Below are 25418 nucleotides of genomic sequence, written 5' to 3' on the forward strand. Positions count from 1 at the left end.
TGACCACTAGGCTACCTGCCTCTGACCACTAGGCTACCTGCCTCTGACCACTAGGCTACCTGCCTCTGACCACTAGGCTACCTGCCTCTGACCACTAGGCTACCTGCCTCTGACCACTAGGCTACCTGCCTCTGACCACTAGGCTACCTGCCTCTGACCACTAGGCTACCTGCCTCTGACCACTAGGCTACCTGCCTCTGACCACTAGGCTACCTGCCTCTGACCACTAGGCTACCTGCCTCTGACCACTAGGCTACCTGCCTCTGACCACTAGGCTACCTGCCTCTGACCACTAGGCTACCTGCCTCTGACCACTAGGCTACCTGCCTCTGACCACTAGGCTACCTGCCTCTGACCACTAGGCTACCTGCCTCTGACCACTAGGCTACCTGCCTCTGACCACTAGGCTACCTGCCTCTGACCACTAGGCTACCTGCCTCTGACCACTAGGCTACCTGCCTCCGACCACTAGGCTACCTGCCTCCGACCACTAGGCTACCTGCCTCCGACCACTAGGCTACCTGCCTCCGACCACTAGGCTACCTGCCTCCGACCACTAGGCTACCTGCCTCCGACCACTAGGCTACCTGCCTCCGACCACTAGGCTACCTGCCTCCGACCACTAGGCCACCTGCCTCCGACCACTAGGCCACCTGCCTCCGACCACTAGGCCACCTGCCTCCGACCACTAGGCTACCTGCCTCCGACCACTAGGCTACCTGCCTCTGACCACTAGGCTACCTGCCTCCGACCACTAGGCTACCTGCCTCCGACCACTAGGCTACCTGCCTCCGACCACTAGGCTACCTGCCTCCGACCACTAGGCTACCTGCCTCCGACCACTAGGCTACCTGCCTCCGACCACTAGGCTACCTGCCTCCAACCACTAGGCTACCTGCCTCCAACCACTAGGCTACCTGCCTCCAACCACTAGGCTACCTGCCTCCAACCACTAGGCTACCTGCCTCCAACCACTAGGCTACCTGCCTCCAACCACTAGGCTACCTGCCTCCAACCACTAGGCTACCTGCCTCCAACCACTAGGCTACCTGCCTCCAACCACTAGGCTACCTGCCTCCAACCACTAGGCTACCTGCCTCTAACCACTAGGCTACCTGCCTCTAACCACTAGGCTACCTGCCTCTAACCACTAGGCTACCTGCCTCTAACCACTAGGCTACCTGCCTCTAACCACTAGGCTACCTGCCTCTAACCACTAGGCTACCTGCCTCTAACCACTAGGCTACCTGCTCTAACCACTAGGCTACCTGCCTCCTAACCACTAGGCTACCTGCCTCTAACCACTAGGCTACCTGCCTCTAACCACTAGGCTACCTGCCTCTAACCACTAGGCTACCTGCCTCTAACCACTAGGCTACCTGCTCTAACCACTAGGCTACCTGCCTCCAACCACTAGGCTACCTGCCTCTAACCACTAGGCTACCTGCTCTAACCACTAGGCTACCTGCCTCTAACCACTAGGCTACCTGCCTCTAACCACTAGGCTACCTGCCTCTAACCACTAGGCTACCTGCCTCTAACCACTAGGCTACCTGCCTCTAACCACTAGGCTACCTGCCTCTAACCACTAGGCTACCTGCTCTAACCACTAGGCTACCTGCTCTAACCACTAGGCTACCTGCCTCTAACCACTAGGCTACCTGCCTCTAACCACTAGGCTACCTGCCTCTAACCACTAGGCTACCTGCTCTAACCACTAGGCTACCTGCCTCTAACCACTAGGCTACCTGCCTCTAACCACTAGGCTACCTGCCTCTAACCACTAGGCTACCTGCCTCTGACCACTAGGCTACCTGCCTCTAACCACTAGGCTACCTGCCTCTAACCACTAGGCTACCTGCCTCTAACCACTAGGCTACCTGCCTCTAACCACTAGGCTACCTGCCTCTAACCACTAGGCTACCTGCCTCTGACCACTAGGCTAACTGTCTCTAACCACTAGGCTACCTGCCACCCCATCTATCTGCAATATTAAATCTGATCTACCCCCCTAAAAAAGTGTGTGAGAGGAACACTTGTTTTGTAGAAGCGCAGTTCCATGTTCATGTGTTTTCCTACATTATCAGGACCACAATGTCTTCACAAGGGAAAACAACATTTTTTTGGGGGAGGTCAAGATTCTTATCCCCCATGTCCTGAATTTGTTCAGATTGCAATTTTTATGCTTCAATATGAGAGAGGGAAAAAAAACTTGCCTTATAGAAACGCCGTAGGAGATGCAGACTCTCTTCTCTGGCTCCCTGAAACACACAGAATACAGACCAAAGAGCTAACATACAGGTAACTGGCAGAATAAAGGAAACACCAACACAGTGTCTGTCTTAAGGCGTTGGGTCACCAACCACCAGGTAACTGGCAGAATAAAGGAAACACCAACATAGTGTCTTAATAAGGTGTTGGGCCACCAGGTAACTGCCAGAATAAAGGAAACACCAACATAGTGTCTTAATAAGGCGTTGGGCCACCAGGTAACTGGCAGAATAAAGGAAACACCAACATAGTGTCTTAATAAGGCGCAAATACCAGGTAACTGCCAGAATAAAGGAAACACCAACATAGTGTCTTAATAAGGCGTTGGGCCACCAGGTAACTGCCAGAATAAAGGAAACACCAACATAGTGTCTTAATAAGGCGTTGGGCCACCAGGTAACTGCCAGAATAAAGGAAACACCAACATAGTGTCTTAATAAGGCGTTGGGCCACCAGGTAACTGCCAGAATAAAGGAAACACCAACATAGTGTCTTAATAAGGCGTTGGGCCACCAGGTAACTGGCAGAACAAAGGAAACACCAACATAGTGTCTTAATAAGGGGTTGGGCCACCAGGTAACTGCCAGAATAAAGGAAACACCAACATAGTGTCTTAATAAGGCCTTGGGCCACCAACCACCAGGTAACTGCCAGAATAAAGGAAACACCAACATAGTGTCTTAATAAGGGGTTGGGCCACCAGGTAACTGCCAGAATAAAGGAAACACCAACATCGTGTCTTAATAGGGGGTTGGGCCACCAGGTAACTGCCAGAATAAAGGAAACACCAACATCGTGTCTTGATAAGGAATTGGGCCACTATTCAATAACAGTGAATGTTAATTGCTTAATTACAACCTCACCTGCTTTCAATAAACTTTGTAGCCACCATTTACTCAGGTGTTTCCTTTATTTTGCCAGTTACCTGAATCTCAGTAGTAACAGAGCAGGAAGCAGGAAGCATGAGTGATGCTCTGGAACACTCTATATCTCAGTAGTAACAGGAAGCATGAGTGATGCTCTGGAACACTCTATATCTCAGTAGGAACAGAGCAGGAAGCATGAGTGATGCTCTGGAACACTCTATATCTCAGTAGGAACAGAGCAGGAAGCATGAGTGATGCTCTGGAACACTCTATATCTCAGTAGGAACAGGAAGCAGGAAGCAGGAAGCATGAGTGATGCTCTGGAACACTCTATATCTCAGTAGGAACAGAGCAGGAAGCATGAGGAGGAGGAGGGAAGGGTGAGTGATACAAAGAAAACAACGTTATACAGAGAGAGAGAGAGAGAGAGAGAGAGGAGGGCTGGGGACCAGAGAGAGAGAGAGGAGGGCTGGGGACCAGAGAGAGAGAGAGGAGGGCTGGGGACCAGAGAGAGAGGAGGGCTGGGGACCAGAGAGAGAGAGGAGGAGTGGGGACCAGAGAGAGAGAGAGGAGGGCTGGGGACCAGAGAGAGAGAGGAGGACTGGGGACCAGAGAGAGAGAGGAGGAGTGGGGACCAGAGAGAGAGGAGGGCTGGGGACCAGAGAGAGAGAGGAGGGCTGGGGACCAGAGAGAGAGAGGAGGGCTGGGGACCAGAGAGAGAGAGGAGGGCTGGGGACCAGAGAGAGAGAGAGAGGAGGGCTGGGGACCAGAGAGAGAGAGAGGAGGGCTGGGGACCAGAGAGAGAGAGAGGAGGGCTGGGGACCAGAGAGAGAGAGGAGGAGTGGGGACCAGAGAGAGAGAGGAGGAGTGGGGACCAGAGAGAGAGAGGAGGGCTGGGGACCAGAGAGAGAGAGAGGAGGGCTGGGGACCAGAGAGAGAGAGGAGGGCTGGGGACCAGAGAGAGAGAGAGGAGGGCTGGGGACCAGAGAGAGAGAGAGGAGGGCTGGGGACCAGAGAGAGAGGAGGGCTGGGGACCAGAGAGAGAGAGAGGAGGGCTGGGGACCAGAGAGAGAGAGGAGGGCTGGGGACCAGAGAGAGAGAGAGGAGGGCTGGGGACCAGAGAGAGAGAGAGGAGGGCTGGGGACCAGAGAGAGAGAGAGGAGGGCTGGGGACCAGAGAGAGAGAGAGGAGGGCTGGGGACCAGAGAGAGAGAGGAGGGCTGGGGACCAGAGAGAGAGAGGAGGACTGGGGACCAGAGAGAGAGAGAGGAGGGCTGGGGACCAGAGAGAGAGAGGAGGGCTGGGGACCAGAGAGAGAGAGGGAGGGCTGGGGACCAGAGAGAGAGAGGAGGGCTGGGGACCAGAGAGAGAGAGGAGGGCTGGGGACCAGAGAGAGAGAGGAGGGCTGGGGACCAGAGAGAGAGGAGGGCTGGGGACCAGAGAGAGAGAGAGGAGGGCTGGGGACCAGAGAGAGAGAGAGGAGGGCTGGGGACCAGAGAGAGAGAGGAGGGCTGGGGACCAGAGAGAGAGAGAGGAGGGCTGGGGACCAGAGAGAGAGAGAGGAGGGCTGGGGACCAGAGAGAGAGAGGAGGGCTGGGGACCAGAGAGAGAGAGAGGAGGGCTGGGGACCAGAGAGAGAGAGGAGGGCTGGGGACCAGAGAGAGAGAGGAGGGCTGGGGACCAGAGAGAGAGGAGGGCTGGGGACCAGAGAGAGAGAGGAGGGCTGGGGACCAGAGAGAGAGAGGAGGGCTGGGGACCAGAGAGAGAGAGGAGGACTGGGGACCAGAGAGAGGAGGGCTGGGGACCAGAGAGAGGAGGGCTGGGGACCAGAGAGAGAGAGGAGGAGTGGGGACCAGAGAGAGAGAGGAGGAGTGGGGACCAGAGAGAGAGAGGAGGGCTGGGGACCAGAGAGAGAGAGGAGGGCTGGGGACCAGAGAGAGAGAGGAGGACTGGGGACCAGAGAGAGGAGGGCTGGGGACCAGAGAGAGAGAGGAGGAGTGGGGACCAGAGAGAGAGAGAGGAGGGCTGGGGACCAGAGAGAGAGAGGAGGGCTGGGGACCAGAGAGAGAGAGAGGAGGGCTGGGGACCAGAGAGAGAGAGGAGGGCTGGGGACCAGAGAGAGAGAGGAGGGCTGGGGACCAGAGAGAGAGAGGAGGGCTGGGGACCAGAGAGAGAGAGGAGGGCTGGGGACCAGAGAGAGAGAGAGAGAGAGAGGAGGGCTGGGGACCAGAGAGAGAGAGGAGGAGTGGGGACCAGAGAGAGAGAGGAGGGCTGGGGACCAGAGAGAGAGAGGAGGGCTGGGGACCAGAGAGAGAGGAGGGCTGGGGACCAGAGAGAGAGAGGAGGGCTGGGGACCAGAGAGAGAGAGGAGGGCTGGGGACCAGAGAGAGAGAGGAGGGCTGGGGACCAGAGAGAGAGAGGAGGGCTGGGGACCAGAGAGAGAGAGGAGGGCTGGGGACCAGAGAGAGAGAGGAGGGCTGGGGACCAGAGAGAGAGAGAGAGGAGGGCTGGGGACCAGAGAGAGAGAGAGGAGGAGGGCTGGGGACCAGAGAGAGAGAGGAGGAGGGCTGGGGACCAGAGAGAGGAGGGCTGGGGACCAGAGAGAGAGAGGAGGGCTGGGGACCAGAGAGAGAGAGAGGAGGGCTGGGGACCAGAGAGAGGAGGGCTGGGGACCAGAGAGAGGAGGGCTGGGGACCAGAGAGAGGAGGGCTGGGGACCAGAGAGAGGAGGGAGGGGGACCAGAGAGAGGAGGGCTGGGGACCAGAGAGAGGAGGGCTGGGGACCAGGGGAGAGAGAGAGAGAGGAGGGCTGGGGACCAGAGAGAGGAGGGCTGGGGACCAGAGAGAGAGAGAGGAGGGCTGGGGACCAGAGAGAGAGAGGAGGGCTGGGGACCAGAGAGAGAGAGAGGAGGGCTGGGGACCAGAGAGAGAGAGGAGGACTGGGGACCAGAGAGAGAGAGAGGAGGGCTGGGGACCAGAGAGAGAGAGGAGGGCTGGGGACCAGAGAGAGAGGAGGGCTGGGGACCAGAGAGAGAGAGGAGGGCTGGGGACCAGAGAGAGAGAGGAGGGCTGGGGACCAGAGAGAGAGAGGAGGGCTGGGGACCAGAGAGAGAGAGGAGGGCTGGGGACCAGAGAGAGAGAGGAGGGCTGGGGACCAGAGAGAGAGAGGAGGACTGGGGACCAGAGAGAGAGAGGAGGGCTGGGGACCAGAGAGAGAGGAGGGCTGGGGACCAGAGAGAGGAGGGCTGGGGACCAGAGAGAGAGAGGAGGGCTGGGGACCAGAGAGAGAGAGAGAGGAGGGCTGGGGACCAGAGAGAGAGAGAGGAGGGCTGGGGACCAGAGAGAGAGAGAGGAGGGCTGGGGACCAGAGAGAGAGAGGGAGGGCTGGGGACCAGAGAGAGAGAGGAGGGCTGGGGACCAGAGAGAGAGAGGGAGGGCTGGGGACCAGAGAGAGAGAGAGGAGGGCTGGGGACCAGAGAGAGAGAGGAGGGCTGGGGACCAGAGAGAGAGAGGAGGGCTGGGGACCAGAGAGAGAGAGGGGAGGGCTGGGGACCAGAGAGAGAGAGAGGAGGGCTGGGGACCAGAGAGAGAGAGGAGGGCTGGGGACCAGAGAGAGAGAGGAGGGCTGGGGACCAGAGAGAGAGGAGGGCTGGGGACCAGAGAGAGAGGAGGGCTGGGGACCAGAGAGAGAGAGAGGAGGGCTGGGGACCAGAGAGAGAGAGAGGAGGGCTGGGGACCAGAGAGAGAGAGGAGGGCTGGGGACCAGAGAGAGAGAGGAGGGCTGGGGACCAGAGAGAGAGAGAGGAGGGCTGGGGACCAGAGAGAGAGAGGGGAGGGCTGGGGACCAGAGAGAGAGAGGAGGGCTGGGGACCAGAGAGAGAGAGGAGGGCTGGGGACCAGAGAGAGAGGAGGGCTGGGGACCAGAGAGAGAGAGGAGGGCTGGGGACCAGAGAGAGAGAGGAGGGCTGGGGACCAGAGAGAGAGAGGAGGGCTGGGGACCAGAGAGAGAGAGGAGGACTGGGGACCAGAGAGAGAGGAGGGCTGGGGACCAGAGAGAGAGAGGAGGGCTGGGGACCAGAGAGAGGAGGGCTGGGGACCAGAGAGAGGAGGGCTGGGGACCAGAGAGAGGAGGGCTGGGGACCAGAGAGAGAGAGGAGGGCTGGGGACCAGAGAGAGGAGGGCTGGGGACCAGAGAGAGAGAGGAGGGCTGGGGACCAGAGAGAGGAGGGCTGGGGACCAGAGAGAGAGAGGAGGGCTGGGGACCAGAGAGAGAGAGGAGGGCTGGGGACCAGAGAGAGGAGGGCTGGGGACCAGAGAGAGAGGAGGGCTGGGGACCAGAGAGAGAGAGGAGGGCTGGGGACCAGAGAGAGAGGAGGGCTGGGGAGCAGAGAGAGAGGGGAGGGCTGGGGACCAGAGAGAGGAGGGCTGGGGACCAGAGAGAGGAGGGCTGGGGACCAGAGAGAGAGAGGAGGGCTGGGGACCAGAGAGAGGAGGGCTGGGGACCAGAGAGAGGAGGGCTGGGGACCAGAGAGAGAGGAGGGCTGGGGACCAGAGAGAGAGGAGGGCTGGGGACCAGAGAGAGAGAGGGGGCTGGGGACCAGAGAGGGGGGCTGGGGACCAGAGAGAGAGGAGGGCTGGGGACCAGAGAGAGGGGGCTGGGGACCAGAGAGAGAGGAGGACTGGGGACCAGAGAGAGAGAGAGGGGCTGGGGACCAGAGAGAGAGAGGGGGCTGGGGACCAGAGAGAGGAGGGCTGGGGACCAGAGAGAGGAGGGCTGGGGACCAGAGAGAGAGGAGGGCTGGGGACCAGAGAGAGGAGGGCTGGGGACCAGAGAGAGAGGAGGACTGGGGACCAGAGAGAGAGGAGGGCTGGGGACCAGAGAGAGGAGGGCTGGGGACCAGAGAGAGAGGAGGGCTGGGGACCAGAGAGAGGAGGGCTGGGGACCAGAGAGAGAGAGGAGGGCTGGGGACCAGAGAGAGGAGGGCTGGGGACCAGAGAGAGGAGGGCTGGGGACCAGAGAGAGAGGAGGGCTGGGGACCAGAGAGAGGAGGGCTGGGGACCAGAGAGAGAGGAGGGCTGGGGACCAGAGAGAGGAGGGCTGGGGACCAGAGAGAGAGGAGGGCTGGGGACCAGAGAGGAGGGCTGGGGACCAGAGAGAGAGAGGAGGGCTGGGGACCAGAGAGAGGAGGGCTGGGGACCAGAGAGAGGAGGGCTGGGGACCAGAGAGAGGAGGGCTGGGGACCAGAGAGAGAGGAGGGCTGGGGACCAGAGAGAGGGGGCTGGGGACCAGAGAGGAGGAGGACTGGGGACCAGAGAGAGAGAGGGGGCTGGGGACCAGAGAGAGGAGGGCTGGGGACCAGAGAGAGAGGAGGGCTGGGGACCAGAGAGAGGAGGGCTGGGGACTAGAGAGAGAGAGAGGAGGGCTGGGGACCAGAGAGAGAGGAGGGCTGGGGACCAGAGAGAGAGAGGGGAGGGCTGGGGACCAGAGAGAGGAGGAGGGCTGGGGACCAGAGAGAGGAGGGCTGGGGACCAGAGAGAGGAGGGCTGGGGACCAGAGAGAGGAGGGCTGGGGACCAGAGAGAGAGGAGGGCTGGGGACCAGAGAGAGAGAGGAGGGCTGGGGACCAGAGAGAGAGAGAGAGGAGGGCTGGGGACCAGAGAGAGGAGGGCTGGGGACCAGAGAGAGAGGAGGGCTGGGGACCAGAGAGAGAGGAGGGCTGGGGACCAGAGAGAGGGGGCTGGGGACCAGAGAGAGAGAGGGGGCTGGGGACCAGAGAGAGGGGGCTGGGGACCAGAGAGAGAGAGGAGGGCTGGGGACCAGAGAGAGGGGGCTGGGGACCAGAGAGAGGGGGCTGGGGACCAGAGAGAGGGGGCTGGGGACCAGAGAGAGGGGGCTTGGGACCAGAGAGAGGGGGCTGGGGACCAGAGAGAGAGAGAGAGGAGGGCTGGGGACCAGAGAGAGGAGGGCTGGGGACCAGAGAGAGGAGGGCTGGGGACCAGAGAGAGAGGAGGGCTGGGGACCAGAGAGAGGAGGGCTGGGGACCAGAGAGAGAGAGGAGGGCTGGGGACCAGAGAGAGAGGAGGGCTGGGGACCAGAGAGAGAGAGGGGGCTGGGGACCAGAGAGAGGGGCTGGGGACCAGAGAGAGGAGGGCTGGGGACCAGAGAGAGGGGGCTGGGGACCAGAGAGAGAGGAGGACTGGGGACCAGAGAGAGAGGGGGCTGGGGACCAGAGAGAGGGGGCTGGGGACCAGAGAGAGAGAGAGGACTGGGGACCAGAGAGAGAGAGGGGGCTGGGGACCAGAGAGAGAGGAGGACTGGGGACCAGAGAGAGAGAGAGGAGGGCTGGGGACCAGAGAGAGAGAGGAGGAGGGCTGGGGACCAGAGAGAGGGAGGGCTGGGGACCAGAGAGAGAGAGGAGGGCTGGGGACCAGAGAGAGAGAGGAGGGCTGGGGACCAGAGAGAGGAGGGCTGGGGACCAGAGAGAGAGAGGAGGGCTGGGGACCAGAGAGAGAGAGGGGGGCTGGGGACCAGAGAGAGAGAGAGGAGGGCTGGGGACCAGAGAGAGAGAGGAGGGCTGGGGACCAGAGAGAGGAGGGCTGGGGACCAGAGAGAGAGGGGGCTGGGGACCAGAGAGAGAGGGGGCTGGGGACCAGAGAGAGAGAGAGGAGGGCTGGGGACCAGAGAGAGAGGAGGGCTGGGGACCAGAGAGAGGAGGGGGGACCAGAGAGAGAGGAGGGCTGGGGACCAGAGAGAGGAGGGCTGGGGGACCAGAGAGAGGAGGGCTGGGGACCAGAGAGAGAGGAGGGCTGGGGACCAGAGAGAGAGGAGGGCTGGGGACCAGAGAGAGAGGAGGGGGCTGGGGACCAGAGAGAGGGGGCTGGGGACCAGAGAGAGGAGGGCTGGGGACCAGAGAGAGGGGGCTGGGGACCAGAGAGAGAGGAGGACTGGGGACCAGAGAGAGAGAGGGGGCTGGGGACCAGAGAGAGGGGGCTGGGGACCAGAGAGAGAGAGAGGACTGGGGACCAGAGAGAGAGAGGGGGCTGGGGACCAGAGAGAGAGGAGGACTGGGGACCAGAGAGAGAGAGAGGAGGGCTGGGGACCAGAGAGAGAGAGGAGGGCTGGGGACCAGAGAGAGAGAGAGAGGAGGGCTGGGGGCCAGAGAGGAGGATGGGAGCCAGAGAGAGGAGGGCTGGGGACCAGAGAGAGAGGAGGGCTGGGGACCAGAGAGAGAGAGGAGGGCTGGGGACCAGAGAGGAGGAGGGCTGGGGGCCAGAGAGAGAGGAGGGCTGGGGACCAGAGAGAGGAGGGCTGGGGACCAGAGAGAGAGAGGAGGGCTGGGGACCAGAGAGAGAGAGGAGGGCTGGGGACCAGAGAGAGAGAGGAGGGCTGGGGACCAGAGAGAGAGAGAGGAGGGCTGGGGACCAGAGAGAGAGAGAGGAGGGCTGGGGACCAGAGAGAGGAGGGCTGGGGACCAGAGAGAGAGAGAGGAGGGCTGGGGACCAGAGAGAGAGAGAGGAGGGCTGGGGACCAGAGAGAGAGAGAGGAGGGCTGGGGACCAGAGAGAGAGGAGGGCTGGGGACCAGAGAGAGAGGAGGGCTGGGGACCAGAGAGAGAGAGGAGGGCTGGGGACCAGAGAGAGGAGGGCTGGGGACCAGAGAGAGAGAGAGAGGAGGGCTGGGGACCAGAGAGAGAGAGGAGGGCTGGGACCAGAGAGAGAGGAGGGCTGGGGACCAGAGAGAGAGAGAGGAGGGCTGGGGACCAGAGAGAGAGGAGGGCTGGGGACCAGAGAGAGAGGAGGGCTGGGGACCAGAGAGAGAGAGGGGAGGGCTGGGGACCAGAGAGAGAGGAGGGCTGGGGACCAGAGAGAGAGGAGGGCTGGGGACCAGAGAGAGAGAGGAGGGCTGGGGACCAGAGAGAGAGGAGGGCTGGGGACCAGAGAGAGAGAGGAGGGCTGGGGACCAGAGAGAGAGAGGAGGGCTGGGGACCAGAGAGAGAGAGAGGAGGGCTGGGGACCAGAGAGAGAGGAGGAGGGCTGGGGACCAGAGAGAGAGGAGGAGGGCTGGGGACCAGAGAGAGGAGGGCTGGGGACCAGAGAGAGAGGAGGGCTGGGGACCAGAGAGAGAGGAGGGCTGGGGACCAGAGAGAGAGAGGAGGGCTGGGGACCAGAGAGAGAGAGGAGGGCTGGGGACCAGAGAGAGAGAGGAGGGCTGGGGACCAGAGAGAGAGAGGAGGGCAGGGGACCAGAGAGAGAGAGGAGGGCTGGGGACCAGAGAGAGAGAGAGAGGAGGGCTGGGGACCAGAGAGAGAGAGGAGGGCTGGGGACCAGAGAGAGAGAGGAGGGCTGGGGACCAGAGAGAGAGAGGAGGGCTGGGGACCAGAGAGAGAGGAGGGCTGGGGACCAGAGAGAGAGAGGAGGGCTGGGGACCAGAGAGAGAGAGGAGGGGCTGGGGACCAGAGAGAGAGAGGAGGGCTGGGGACCAGAGAGAGGGGGCTGGGGACCAGAGAGAGAGGGAGGGCTGGGGACCAGAGAGAGGGGGCTGGGGACCAGAGAGAGAGGAGGACTGGGGACCAGAGAGAGAGAGGGGGCTGGGGACCAGAGAGAGAGAGAGGGGGCTGGGGACCAGAGAGAGAGGAGGGCTGGGGACCAGAGAGAGGAGGGCTGGGGTCCAGAGAGAGAGGAGGGCTGGGGACCAGAGAGAGGAGGGCTGGGGACCAGAGAGAGAGAGGAGGGCTGGGGACCAGAGAGAGAGGAGGGCTGGGGACCAGAGAGAGGAGGGCTGGGGACCAGAGAGAGAGGAGGGCTGGGGACCAGAGAGAGAGGAGGGCTGGGGACCAGAGAGAGAGAGGAGGGCTGGGGACCAGAGAGAGGAGGGCTGGGGACCAGAGAGAGGAGGAGGGCTGGGGACCAGAGAGAGGAGGGCTGGGGACCAGAGAGAGAGGAGGGCTGGGGACCAGAGAGAGGAGGGCTGGGGACCAGAGAGGAGGGGCTGGGGACCAGAGAGAGAGGAGGGCTGGGGACCAGAGAGAGAGGAGGGCTGGGGACCAGAGAGAGGAGGGCTGGGGACCAGAGAGAGGAGGGCTGGGGACCAGAGAGAGAGGATGGCTGGGGACCAGAGAGAGAGGAGGGCTGGGGACCAGAGAGAGAGGAGGGGGCTGGGGACCAGAGAGAGGGGGCTGGGGACCAGAGAGAGAGGAGGGCTGGGGACCAGAGAGAGGGGGCTGGGGACCAGAGAGAGAGGAGGACTGGGGACCAGAGAGAGGAGGGCTGGGGACCAGAGAGAGGAGGGCTGGGGACCAGAGAGAGAGGAGGGCTGGGGACCAGAGAGAGGGGGCTGGGGACCAGAGAGAGGGGGCTGGGGACCAGAGAGAGGGGGCTGGGGACCAGAGAGAGAGAGAGGAGGGCTGGGGACCAGAGAGAGAGGAGGGCTGGGGACCAGAGAGAGAGAGGAGGGCTGGGGACCAGAGAGAGGAGGGCTGGGGACCAGAGAGAGAGGAGGGCTGGGGACCAGAGAGGGGGCTGGGGACCAGAGAGAGAGGAGGGCTGGGGACCAGAGAGAGAGGGGGCTGGGGACCAGAGAGAGGGGGCTGGGGACCAGAGAGAGAGGGGGCTGGGGACCAGAGAGAGGGGGCTTGGGACCAGAGAGAGGGGGCTGGGGACCAGAGAGAGAGAGAGGAGGGCTGGGGACCAGAGAGAGAGAGAGAGGAGGGCTGGGGACCAGAGAGAGGAGGGCTGGGGACCAGAGAGAGAGGAGGGCTGGGGACCAGAGAGAGGAGGGCTGGGGACCAGAGAGAGAGAGGAGGGCTGGGGACCAGAGAGAGAGGAGGAGGGCTGGGGACCAGAGAGAGAGGAGGGCTGGGGACCAGAGAGGAGGAGGGCTGGGGAGAGAGAGGAGGGCTGGGGACCAGAGAGAGAGAGGGGGCTGGGGACCAGAGAGAGGGGGCTGGGGACCAGAGAGAGAGGGGGCTGGGGACCAGAGAGAGGGGGCTGGGGACCAGAGAGAGAGGAGGACTGGGGACCAGAGAGAGAGGGGGGGCTGGGGACCAGAGAGAGGGGGCTGGGGACCAGAGAGAGAGAGAGGACTGGGGACCAGAGAGAGAGAGGGGGCTGGGGACCAGAGAGAGAGGAGGACTGGGGACCAGAGAGAGAGGAGGAGGGCTGGGGACCAGAGAGAGAGAGGAGGGCTGGGGACCAGAGAGAGAGAGAGGAGGGCTGGGGACCAGAGAGAGGAGGGATGGGGGCCAGAGAGAGGAGGGCTGGGGACCAGAGAGAGAGAGGAGGGCTGGGGACCAGAGAGAGAGAGAGGAGGGCTGGGGACCAGAGAGAGGAGGGGTGGGGGCCAGAGAGAGAGAGGAGGGCTGGGGACCAGAGAGAGAGAGAGGAGGGCTGGGGACCAGAGAGAGAGAGGAGGGCTGGGGACCAGAGAGAGAGAGGAGGGCTGGGGACCAGAGAGAGAGAGAGGAGGGCTGGGGACCAGAGAGAGAGAGGAGGGCTGGGGACCAGAGAGAGAGAGAGGAGGGCTGGGGACCAGAGAGAGAGGAGGGCTGGGGACCAGAGAGAGAGAGAGGAGGGCTGGGGACCAGAGAGAGAGAGGAGGAGGGCTGGGGACCAGAGAGAGAGAGAGGAGGGCTGGGGACCAGAGAGAGAGGAGGGCTGGGGACCAGAGAGAGGAGGGCTGGGGACCAGAGAGAGAGGAGGAGGGCTGGGGACCAGAGAGAGGAGGACTGGGGACCAGAGAGAGAGAGGAGGGCTGGGGACCAGAGAGAGAGAGGAGGGCTGGGACCAGAGAGAGAGGAGGGCTGGGGACCAGAGAGAGAGAGGAGGGCTGGGGACCAGAGAGAGAGAGGAGGGCTGGGGACCAGAGAGAGAGGAGGACTGGGGACCAGAGAGAGAGAGAGGAGGGCTGGGGACCAGAGAGAGAGAGGAGGGGCTGGGGACCAGAGAGAGAGGAGGGCTGGGGACCAGAGAGAGAGGAGGGCTGGGGACCAGAGAGAGAGAGGAGGGCTGGGGACCAGAGAGAGAGGAGGGCTGGGGACCAGAGAGAGAGAGGAGGGCTGGGGACCAGAGAGAGAGAGAGGAGGGCTGGGGACCAGAGAGAGAGGAGGAGGGCTGGGGACCAGAGAGAGGAGGAGGGCTGGGGACCAGAGAGAGGAGGACTGGGGACCAGAGAGAGAGGAGGAGGGCTGGGGACCAGAGAGAGAGAGGAGGGCTGGGGACCAGAGAGAGAGAGGAGGGCTGGGGACCAGAGAGAGAGGAGGAGGGCTGGGGACCAGAGAGAGAGAGGAGGGCTGGGGACCAGAGAGAGAGAGAGGAGGGCTGGGGACCAGAGAGAGAGAGAGGAGGGCTGGGGACCAGAGAGAGAGAGGAGGGCTGGGGACCAGAGAGAGAGAGAGGAGGGCTGGGGACCAGAGAGAGAGAGGAGGGCTGGGGACCAGAGAGAGAGAGAGGAGGGGCTGGGGACCAGAGAGAGAGAGGAGGGCTGGGGACCAGAGAGAGAGAGGAGGGCTGGGGACCAGAGAGAGAGAGAGGAGGGCTGGGGACCAGAGAGAGAGAGGAGGGCTGGGGACCAGAGAGAGGAGGGCTGGGGACCAGAGAGAGAGGAGGGCTGGGGACCAGAGAGAGAGGGGGCTGGGGACCAGAGAGAGAGGAGGACTGGGGACCAGAGAGAGAGAGGGGGCTGGGGACCAGAGAGAGAGAGGGGGCTGGGGACCAGAGAGAGGAGGGCTGGGGACCAGAGAGAGGAGGGCTGGGGACCAGAGAGAGAGGAGGGCTGGGGACCAGAGAGAGGAGGGGCTGGGGACCAGAGAGAGAGAGGAGGAGGCTGGGGACCAGAGAGAGAGGAGGGCTGGGGACCAGAGAGAGAGGAGGGCTGGGGACCAGAGAGAGAGGAGGGCTGGGGACCAGAGAGAGAGAGGAGGGCTGGGGACCAGAGAGAGGAGGAGGGCTGGGGACCAGAGAGAGGAGGGGCTGGGGACCAGAGAGAGGAGGGCTGGGGACCAGAGAGAGAGAGGAGGGCTGGGGACCAGAGAGAGAGGAGGGCTGGGGACCAGAGAGAGAGGAGGGCTGGGGACCAGAGAGAGAGGAGGGCTGGGGACCAGAGAGAGAGAGGAGGGCTGGGGACCAGAGAGAGAGGAGGGCTGGGGACCAGAGAGAGAGAGGAGGGCTGGGGACCAGAGAGAGGAGGGCTGGGGACCAGAGAGAGAGGAGGGCTGGGGACCAGAGAGAGGAGGGCTGGGGACCAGAGAGAGAGAGGAGGGGGCTGGGGACCAGAGAGAGAGGAGGGCTGGGGACCAGAGAGAGAGGAGGGCTGGGGACCAGAGAGAGGAGGGCTGGGGACCAGAGAGAGAGGAGGACTGGGGACCAGAGAGAGAGAGGGGGCTGGGGACCAGAGAGAGGAGGGCTGGGGACCAGAGAGAGAGGAGGGCTGGGGACCAGAGAGAGGGGGCTGGGGACCAGAGAGAGGAGGGCTGGGGACCAGAGAGAGAGGGGGCTGGGGACCAGAGAGAGAGAGAGGGAGGGCTGGGGACCAGAGAGAGAGGAGGGCTGGGGACCAGAGAGAGGAGGGCTGGGGACCAGAGAGAGGAGGGCTGGGGACCAGAGAGAGAGGGGGCTGGGGACCAGAGAGAGAGGGGGCTGGGGACCAGAGAGAGGAGGGCTGGGGACCAGAGAGAGGAGGGGCTGGGGACCAGAGAGAGAGGAGGGGCTGGGGACCAGAGAGAGGGGGCTGGGGACCAGAGAGGAGGGGGCTGGGGACCAGAGAGAGGGGGCTGGGGACCAGAGAGAGAGAGAGGAGGGCTGGGGACCAGAGAGAGAGAGGGGCTGGGGACCAGAGAGAGAGGAGGGCTGGGGACCAGAGAGAGAGGAGGGCTGGGGACCAGAGAGAGGAGGGCTGGGGACCAGAGAGAGGAGGGCTGGGGACCAGAGAGAGAGAGGAGGGCTGGGGACCAGAGAGAGAGGAGGGGGCTGGGGACCAGAGAGAGGGGGCTGGGGACCAGAGAGAGAGGAGGGCTGGGGACCAGAGAGAGGGGGCTGGGGACCAGAGAGAGAGGAGGACTGGGGACCAGAGAGAGAGAGGGGGCTGGGGACCAGAGAGAGGAGGGCTGGGGACCAGAGAGAGAGGAGGCTGGGGACCAGAGAGAGAGAGGGGCTGGGGACCAGAGAGAGAGGAGGACTGGGGACCAGAGAGAGAGAGAGGAGGGCTGGGGACCAGAGAGAGAGAGAGAGGAGGGCTGGGGACCAGAGAGAGGAGGGGCTGGGGACCAGAGAGAGAGAGGAGGACTGGGGACCAGAGAGAGGAGGGCTGGGGACCAGAGAGAGGAGGGCTGGGGACCAGAGAGAGAGAGAGGAGGGCTGGGGACCAGAGAGAGAGAGAGGAGGGCTGGGGACCAGAGAGAGAGGAGGAGGGCTGGGGACCAGAGAGAGAGGAGGGCTGGGGACCAGAGAGAGCTGGGGACCAGAGAGGAGGGCTGGGGACCAGAGAGAGGAGGGCTGGGGACCAGAGAGAGAGAGGAGGGCTGGGGACCAGAGAGAGAGAGGAGGGCTGGGGACCAGAGAGAGGAGGGCTGGGGACCAGAGAGAGAGGAGGGCTGGGGACCAGAGAGAGGAGGGCTGGGGACCAGAGAGAGAGGAGGGCTGGGGACCAGAGAGAGAGGAGGGCTGGGGACCAGAGAGAGAGGAGGGCTGGGGACCAGAGAGAGAGGAGGGGGCTGGGGACCAGAGAGAGAGGGGCTGGGGACCAGAGAGAGAGAGGAGGGCTGGGGACCAGAGAGAGGGGGCTGGGGACCAGAGAGAGAGGAGGACTGGGGACCAGAGAGAGAGAGGGGGCTGGGGACCAGAGAGAGAGGGGGCTGGGGACCAGAGAGAGAGAGGAGGGCTGGGGACCAGAGAGAGAGAGGGGGCTGGGGACCAGAGAGAGGAGGACTGGGGACCAGAGAGAGAGAGAGAGGGCTGGGGACCAGAGAGAGAGAGAGGAGGGCTGGGGACCAGAGAGAGAGAGAGAGGAGGGCTGGGGACCAGAGAGAGGAGGGCTGGGGGACCAGAGAGAGGAGGGCTGGGGACCAGAGAGAGAGGAGGGCTGGGGACCAGAGAGAGAGAGGAGGGCTGGGGACCAGAGAGAGAGAGAGGAGGGCTGGGGACCAGAGAGAGAGAGGAGGGCTGGGGACCAGAGAGAGAGAGAGGAGGGCTGGGGACCAGAGAGAGAGAGGAGGGCTGGGGACCAGAGAGAGAGAGGAGGGCTGGGGACCAGAGAGAGAGGAGGGCTGGGGACCAGAGAGAGAGAGAGGAGGGCTGGGGACCAGAGAGAGAGAGAGAGGAGGGCTGGGGACCAGAGAGAGAGAGAGGAGGGCTGGGGACCAGAGAGAGGAGGGCTGGGGACCAGAGAGAGAGGAGGGCTGGGGACCAGAGAGAGAGAGAGGAGGGCTGGGGACCAGAGAGAGAGGAGGGCTGGGGACCAGAGAGAGAGAGGAGGGCTGGGGACCAGAGAGAGAGAGAGGAGGGCTGGGGACCAGAGAGAGAGAGAGGAGGGCTGGGGACAGAGAGAGAGGAGGACTGGGGACCAGAGAGAGAGAGGAGGGCTGGGGACCAGAGAGAGAGAGGAGGGCTGGGACCAGAGAGAGAGGAGGGCTGGGGACCAGAGAGAGAGGAGGGCTGGGGACCAGAGAGAGAGAGGAGGGCTGGGGACCAGAGAGAGAGAGGAGGCTGGGGACCAGAGAGAGAGGGGAGGGCTGGGGACCAGAGAGAGGAGGGCTGGGGACCAGAGAGAGAGAGGAGGGCTGGGGACCAGAGAGAGAGAGGAGGGCTGGGGACCAGAGAGAGAGAGGAGGGCTGGGGACCAGAGAGAGAGAGGAGGGCTGGGGACCAGAGAGAGAGAGGAGGGCTGGGGACCAGAGAGAGAGAGAGGAGGGCTGGGGACCAGAGAGAGAGAGGAGGGCTGGGGACCAGAGAGAGAGGAGGAGGGCTGGGGACCAGAGAGAGAGAGGAGGAGGGCTGGGGACCAGAGAGAGAGAGAGGAGGGCTGGGGACCAGAGAGAGAGAGGAGGGCTGGGGACCAGAGAGAGAGAGGAGGGCTGGGGACCAGAGAGAGAGAGGAGGGCTGGGGACCAGAGAGAGAGAGGAGGGCTGGGGACCAGAGAGAGAGAGGAGGGCTGGGGACCAGAGAGAGAGAGAGAGGAGGGCTGGGGACCAGAGAGAGAGAGAGGAGGGCTGGGGACCAGAGAGAGAGAGGAGGGCTGGGGACCAGAGAGAGAGGAGGGCTGGGGACCAGAGAGAGAGAGGAGGGCTGGGGACCAGAGAGAGAGAGAGAGGGAGGAGGGCTGGGGACCAGAGAGAGAGGAGGGCTGGGGACCAGAGAGAGAGAGGAGGGCTGGGGACCAGAGAGAGAGAGGAGGGCTGGGGACCAGAGAGAGAGAGGGGGGGGGTGGGGACCAGAGAGAGAGGGGGCTGGGGACCAGAGAGAGAGAGGAGGGCTGGGGACCAGAGAGAGAGGAGGGCTGGGGACCAGAGAGAGAGGAGGACTGGGGACCAGAGAGAGAGAGGAGGGCTGGGGACCAGAGAGAGAGGGGGGCTGGGGACCAGAGAGAGAGAGGAGGGCTGGGGACCAGAGAGAGAGAGGAGGGCTGGGGACCAGAGAGAGAGGAGGGCTGGGGACCAGAGAGAGAGAGGAGGGCTGGGGACCAGAGAGAGAGAGGAGGGCTGGGGACCAGAGAGAGAGGAGGGCTGGGGACCAGAGAGAGAGGAGGGCTGGGGACCAGAGAGAGAGGAGGGCTGGGGACCAGAGAGAGAGAGGAGGGCTGGGGACCAGAGAGAGAGGAGGGCTGGGGACCAGAGAGAGGAGGGCTGGGGACCAGAGAGAGGAGGGCTGGGGACCAGAGAGAGAGGAGGGCTGGGGACCAGAGAGAGGAGGGCTGGGGACCAGAGAGAGGAGGAGGGCTGGGGACCAGAGAGAGAGGAGGGCTGGGGACCAGAGAGAGGAGGGCTGGGGACCAGAGAGAGAGAGGAGGGCTGGGGACCAGAGAGAGGAGGGCTGGGGACCAGAGAGAGAGGAGGGCTGGGGACCAGAGAGAGGAGGAGGGCTGGGGACCAGAGAGAGGAGGGCTGGGGACCAGAGAGAGAGGAGGGCTGGGGACCAGAGAGAGAGGAGGGCTGGGGACCAGAGAGAGGAGGGCTGGGGACCAGAGAGAGAGAGGAGGGCTGGGGACCAGAGAGAGAGGGCTGGGGACCAGAGAGAGAGGGGACTGGGGACCAGAGAGAGAGAGGGGCTGGGGACCAGAGAGAGAGGAGGGCTGGGGACCAGAGAGAGAGGAGGGCTGGGGACCAGAGAGAGAGGAGGGCTGGGGACCAGAGAGAGAGAGGAGGGCTGGGGACCAGAGAGAGAGAGGGGAGGGCTGGGGACCAGAGAGAGAGGAGGGCTGGGGACCAGAGAGAGGAGGAGGGCTGGGGACCAGAGAGAGGAGGGCTGGGGACCAGAGAGAGGAGGGCTGGGGACCAGAGAGAGGAGGGCTGGGGACCAGAGAGAGAGAGGAGGGCTGGGGACCAGAGAGAGAGGAGGGCTGGGGACCAGAGAGAGAGAGAGGAGGGCTGGGGACCAGAGAGAGAGAGAGGAGGGCTGGGGACCAGAGAGAGAGAGGAGGGCTGGGGACCAGAGAGAGGAGGGCTGGGGACCAGAGAGGAGGGCTGGGGACCAGAGAGAGAGAGGAGGGCTGGGGACCAGAGAGAGAGGAGGGCTGGGGACCAGAGAGAGGGGGCTGGGGACCAGAGAGAGAGGAGGGCTGGGGACCAGAGAGAGAGGAGGGCTGGGGACCAGAGAGAGAGGAGGACTGGGGACCAGAGAGAGAGGAGGGCTGGGGACCAGAGAGAGAGAGGGAGGGCTGGGGACCAGAGAGAGAGAGGAGGCTGGGGACCAGAGAGAGGAGGGCTGGGGACCAGAGAGAGAGAGAGGAGGGCGGGGGACCAGAGAGAGGAGGGCTGGGGACCAGAGAGAGAGAGGAGGGCTGGGGACCAGAGAGAGAGGAGGGCTGGGGACCAGAGAGAGAGAGGAGGACTGGGGACCAGAGAGAGGAGGGCTGGGGACCAGAGAGAGAGAGGAGGGCGGGGGACCAGAGAGAGGAGGGCTGGGGACCAGAGAGAGGAGGGCTGGGGACCAGAGAGAGAGGAGGGCTGGGGACCAGAGAGAGAGAGAGGAGGGCTGGGGACCAGAGAGAGAGAGAGGAGGGCTGGGGACCAGAGAGAGAGGAGGGCTGGGGACCAGAGAGAGAGAGGAGGGCTGGGGACCAGAGAGAGAGGGGGCTGGGGACCAGAGAGAGAGAGGGCTGGGGACCAGAGAGAGAGAGGAGGGCTGGGGACCAGAGAGAGAGAGGAGGGCTGGGGACCAGAGAGAGAGGGGCTGGGGACCAGAGAGAGGGGGCTGGGGACCAGAGAGAGAGGAGGGCTGGGGACCAGAGAGAGGGGAGGAGGGCTGGGGACCAGAGAGAGAGAGAGGAGGGCTGGGGACCAGAGAGAGAGAGGAGGGCTGGGGACCAGAGAGAGAGGAGGGCTGGGGACCAGAGAGAGAGAGGAGGGCTGGGGACCAGAGAGAGAGAGAGGAGGGCTGGGGACCAGAGAGAGGAGGGCTGGGGACCAGAGAGAGGAGGGCTGGGGACCAGAGAGAGAGAGGAGGGCTGGGGACCAGAGAGAGAGGAGGGGCTGGGGACCAGAGAGAGAGAGGAGGGGCTGGGGACCAGAGAGAGAGAGGGCTGGGGACCAGAGAGAGAGAGGAGGGCTGGGGACCAGAGAGAGGGGGCTGGGGACCAGAGAGAGGAGGACTGGGGACCAGAGAGAGAGAGGAGGGCTGGGGACCAGAGAGAGGGAGGGCTGGGGACCAGAGAGAGAGAGAGGAGGGCTGGGGACCAGAGAGAGAGAGGGGGCTGGGGACCAGAGAGAGAGGAGGGCTGGGGACCAGAGAGAGAGAGGAGGGCTGGGGACCAGAGAGAGAGAGGAGGGCTGGGGACCAGAGAGAGAGAGGAGGGCTGGGGACCAGAGAGAGAGGAGGGCTGGGGACCAGAGAGAGAGAGGAGGGCTGGGGACCAGAGAGAGAGAGGAGGGCTGGGGACCAGAGAGAGAGGAGGGCTGGGGACCAGAGAGAGAGAGGAGGGCTGGGGACCAGAGAGAGAGGAGGGCTGGGGACCAGAGAGAGAGAGGAGGGCTGGGGACCAGAGAGAGAGAGGAGGGCTGGGGACCAGAGAGAGAGGAGGGCTGGGGACCAGAGAGAGAGAGGAGGGCTGGGGACCAGAGAGAGAGGGCTGGGGACCAGAGAGAGAGAGGAGGGCTGGGGAACAGAGAGAGGAGGGCTGGGGACCAGAGAGAGGAGGGCTGGGGACCAGAGAGAGAGAGAGGAGGGCTGGGGACCAGAGAGAGAGAGAGGGGGGCTGGGGACCAGAGAGAGAGAGGAGGGCTGGGGACCAGAGAGAGGAGGGCTGGGGACCAGAGAGAGGAGGGCTGGGGACCAGAGAGAGAGAGGAGAGAGAGAGGGCTGGGGACCAGAGAGAGGAGGGCTGGGGACCAGAGAGAGGAGGGCTGGGGACCAGAGAGAGGAGGGCTGGGGACCAGAGAGAGGAGGGCTGGGGACCAGAGAGAGGGGGCTGGGGACCAGAGAGAGAGAGGGGCTGGGGACCAGAGAGAGGAGGGCTGGGGACCAGAGAGAGAGGGCTGGGGACCAGAGAGAGGAGGGCTGGGGACCAGAGAGAGAGAGAGAGGAGGGCTGGGGACCAGAGAGAGAGAGGAGGGCTGGGGACCAGAGAGAGAGAGGAGGGCTGGGGACCAGAGAGAGGAGGAGGGCTGGGGACCAGAGAGAGAGGAGGGCTGGGGACCAGAGAGAGGAGGGCTGGGGACCAGAGAGAGAGGAGGGCTGGGGACCAGAGAGAGAGGAGGGCTGGGGACCAGAGAGAGAGAGGAGGGCTGGGGACCAGAGAGAGAGAGAGGAGGGCTGGGGACCAGAGAGAGAGAGAGGAGGGCTGGGGACCAGAGAGAGAGGAGGGCTGGGGACCAGAGAGGAGGGCTGGGGACCAGAGAGAGGGGGCTGGGGACCAGAGAGAGGAGGAGGGCTGGGGACCAGAGAGAGAGAGAGGGCTGGGGACCAGAGAGAGGAGGGCTGGGGACCAGAGAGAGAGAGAGGAGGGCTGGGGACCAGAGAGAGAGAGGAGGGGGCGGGGGACCAGAGAGAGAGGAGGACTGGGGACCAGAGAGAGAGAGGAGGGCTGGGGACCAGAGAGAGAGGAGGGCTGGGGACCAGAGAGAGAGGAGGAGGGCTGGGGACCAGAGAGAGAGAGGAGGGCTGGGGACCAGAGAGAGAGAGGAGGGCTGGGGACCAGAGAGAGAGAGAGGAGGGCTGGGGACCAGAGAGAGAGAGGAGGGCTGGGGACCAGAGAGAGAGAGGAGGGCTGGGGACCAGAGAGAGAGAGAGGAGGGCTGGGGACCAGAGAGAGAGAGGAGGGCTGGGGACCAGAGAGAGAGGAGGGCTGGGGACCAGAGAGAGAGAGGAGGGCTGGGGACCAGAGAGAGAGGAGGGCTGGGGACCAGAGAGAGAGAGAGGAGGGCTGGGGACCAGAGAGAGAGGAGGGCTGGGGACCAGAGAGAGGAGGAGGGCTGGGGACCAGAGAGAGAGGAGGGCTGGGGACCAGAGAGAGAGAGGAGGGCTGGGGACCAGAGAGAGGAGGGCTGGGGACCAGAGAGAGAGAGGAGGGCTGGGGACCAGAGAGAGAGAGAGGAGGGCTGGGGACCAGAGAGAGAGAGGAGGGCTGGGGACCAGAGAGAGAGAGGAGGGCTGGGGACCAGAGAGAGAGGAGGGCTGGGACCAGAGAGAGAGAGAGGAGGGCTGGGGACCAGAGAGAGAGAGGAGGGCTGGGGACCAGAGAGAGAGAGAGGAGGGCTGGGGACCAGAGAGAGAGAGGAGGGCTGGGGACCAGAGAGAGAGAGAGGAGGGCTGGGGACCAGAGAGAGAGAGGAGGGCTGGGGACCAGAGAGAGGAGGGCTGGGGACCAGAGAGAGGAGGGCTGGGGACCAGAGAGAGAGAGAGGAGGGCTGGGGACCAGAGAGAGAGAGGAGGAGGGCTGGGGACCAGAGAGAGAGAGGAGGAGGGCTGGGGACCAGAGAGAGAGAGGAGGGCTGGGGACCAGAGAGAGGAGGGCTGGGGACCAGAGAGAGAGGAGGGCTGGGGACCAGAGAGAGAGAGGAGGGCTGGGGACCAGAGAGAGAGGAGGGCTGGGGACCAGAGAGAGAGAGGAGGGCTGGGGACCAGAGAGAGAGAGGAGGGCTGGGGACCAGAGAGAGAGAGGAGGGCTGGGGACCAGAGAGAGAGAGGAGGGCTGGGGACCAGAGAGAGGAGGGCTGGGGACCAGAGAGAGAGGAGGGCTGGGGACCAGAGAGAGAGGAGGGCTGGGGACCAGAGAGAGAGGAGGGCTGGGGACCAGAGAGAGAGAGGAGGGCTGGGGACCAGAGAGAGAGAGAGGAGGGCTGGGGACCAGAGAGAGAGAGGAGGGCTGGGGACCAGAGAGAGGAGGGCTGGGGACCAGAGAGAGAGGAGGGCTGGGGACCAGAGAGAGGAGGGCTGGGGACCAGAGAGAGAGGAGGGCTGGGGACCAGAGAGAGAGGAGGGCTGGGGACCAGAGAGAGAGAGGAGGGCTGGGGACCAGAGAGAGGAGGGCTGGGGACCAGAGAGAGAGGAGGGCTGGGGACCAGAGAGAGGAGGAGGGCTGGGGACCAGAGAGAGGAGGGCTGGGGACCAGAGAGAGAGGAGGGCTGGGGACCAGAGAGAGAGAGAGGAGGGCTGGGGACCAGAGAGAGAGGAGGGCTGGATGTCAGGACCAAAGGGGGAGAGACGGACACACTCACCTCTAGACAGGCCAGGTGTACGTCCTTGATGATGCAGTGAGCAGGAGAGGAGGAAGAGGAGGATGAGGAGGAGAGGACGGACCGTTTCAACAGCAGACAGCTCAGCTCCAGAGTAGCCAGACGTACCTTACCATCTACACACAAATACATATCACGTTAGGTGGTTTGTGGGTGACAATGTGTGCGTGTTATTTGTGTGTGTGTGTGATAAATGTGTGTGTGACAATGTGTGGGTGTGATAATGTGTGTGTGTGTGTGTGAGATAATGTGTGTGTGTGTGTGTGATAATGTGTGTGTGTGTGATAATGTGTGTGTGATAATGTGTGATAATGTGTGTGTGTGTGTGTGTGTGTGTGTGTGTGTGTGTGTGTGTGTGTGTGTGTGTGTGTGTGTGTGTGTGTGTGTGTGTGTGATAATGTGTGTGTGTGTGTGTGATAATGTGTGTGTGTGTGATAATGTGTGTGTGTGTGTGATAATGTGTGTGTGATAATGTGTGTGTGTGTGTGATAATGTGTGTGTGTGTGAGTGATAATGTGTGTGTGTGTGTGATAATGTGTGTGTGTGTGTGATAATGTGTGTGTGTGTGATAATGTGGTGTGTGATAATGTGTGTGTGTGTGTGATAATGTGTGTGTGTGTGTGTGATAATGTGTGTGTGTGTGTGTGATAATGTGTGTGTGTGTGTGATAATGTGTGTGTGTGTGTGTGTGTGTGTGTGTGTGTGATATGTGTGTGTGTGTGTGATAATGTGTGTGTGTGTGTGTGATAATGTGTGTGTGTGTGTGTGTGATAATGTGTGTGTGTGTGATAATGTGTGTGTGTGTGTGTGATAATGTGTGTGTGTGTGTGTGTGTGTATAATGTGTGTGTGTGTGTGTGATAATGTGTGTGTGTGTGTGTGTGTGTGTGTGATAATGTGTGTGTGTTACCTGGTTGTGCGGCCACGTTCATCACCCGTATGAGTCTCTCCACCAACACCTGGCTGTAACAGCTCCTCTCCTGGTCTGGGACCGGTAACTGCAGCCTCTCCAACAACTCACGGTTGATACCTGAACAAACATTCCACTAGTCTGTTAACAGAACATCTACAGAACAGCCTATCCGGAGTCTAGTTATCTGAACATCTCTACAGAACATCATGATCCACTAGCTAGCCTACCAGAGCTATGCCACTAGCGTTATCTGAACAGCTAACCGACGGGAGCTAGCCTAACAGAACATCTCTACCAGAACATCATGATCCACTAGTCTGGAGCCAACATCATGATCCAGCTAATCTGTTAACAGAACATCTCTACAGAGCTAACCACCGGATCTAACATCTCCACTAGTCTGTTAGCTGAACATCTCTACAGAGCTAACTCATCTAGTCTGTTGAACAGAACATCAGATGCTCCTCTCACCTTTGCTGTGGGACACTAGTCG

At 63.0% G+C, this 25418-nt stretch overlaps 1 long non-coding RNA gene and 1 pseudogene across 1 annotated transcript; one reads left to right on the top strand and one right to left on the bottom strand.

Moving 5' to 3' along the window:
- Positions 1–25418, bottom strand: part of LOC127918044 (protein CLEC16A-like) — an 88710-nt pseudogene that overhangs the window by 25007 nt on the left and 38285 nt on the right.
- LOC127918048 (uncharacterized) lies at positions 2363–3267 on the top strand. Its single transcript, XR_008098549.1, has 3 exons — positions 2363–2489; positions 2548–2787; positions 2915–3267. It is a non-coding gene; the product is annotated as an uncharacterized LOC127918048 (long non-coding RNA).

This window comes from Oncorhynchus keta, unplaced genomic scaffold (assembly GCF_023373465.1).
Source record: "Oncorhynchus keta strain PuntledgeMale-10-30-2019 unplaced genomic scaffold, Oket_V2 Un_contig_1289_pilon_pilon, whole genome shotgun sequence".
Taxonomy (NCBI): Eukaryota; Metazoa; Chordata; class Actinopteri; order Salmoniformes; family Salmonidae; genus Oncorhynchus; species Oncorhynchus keta.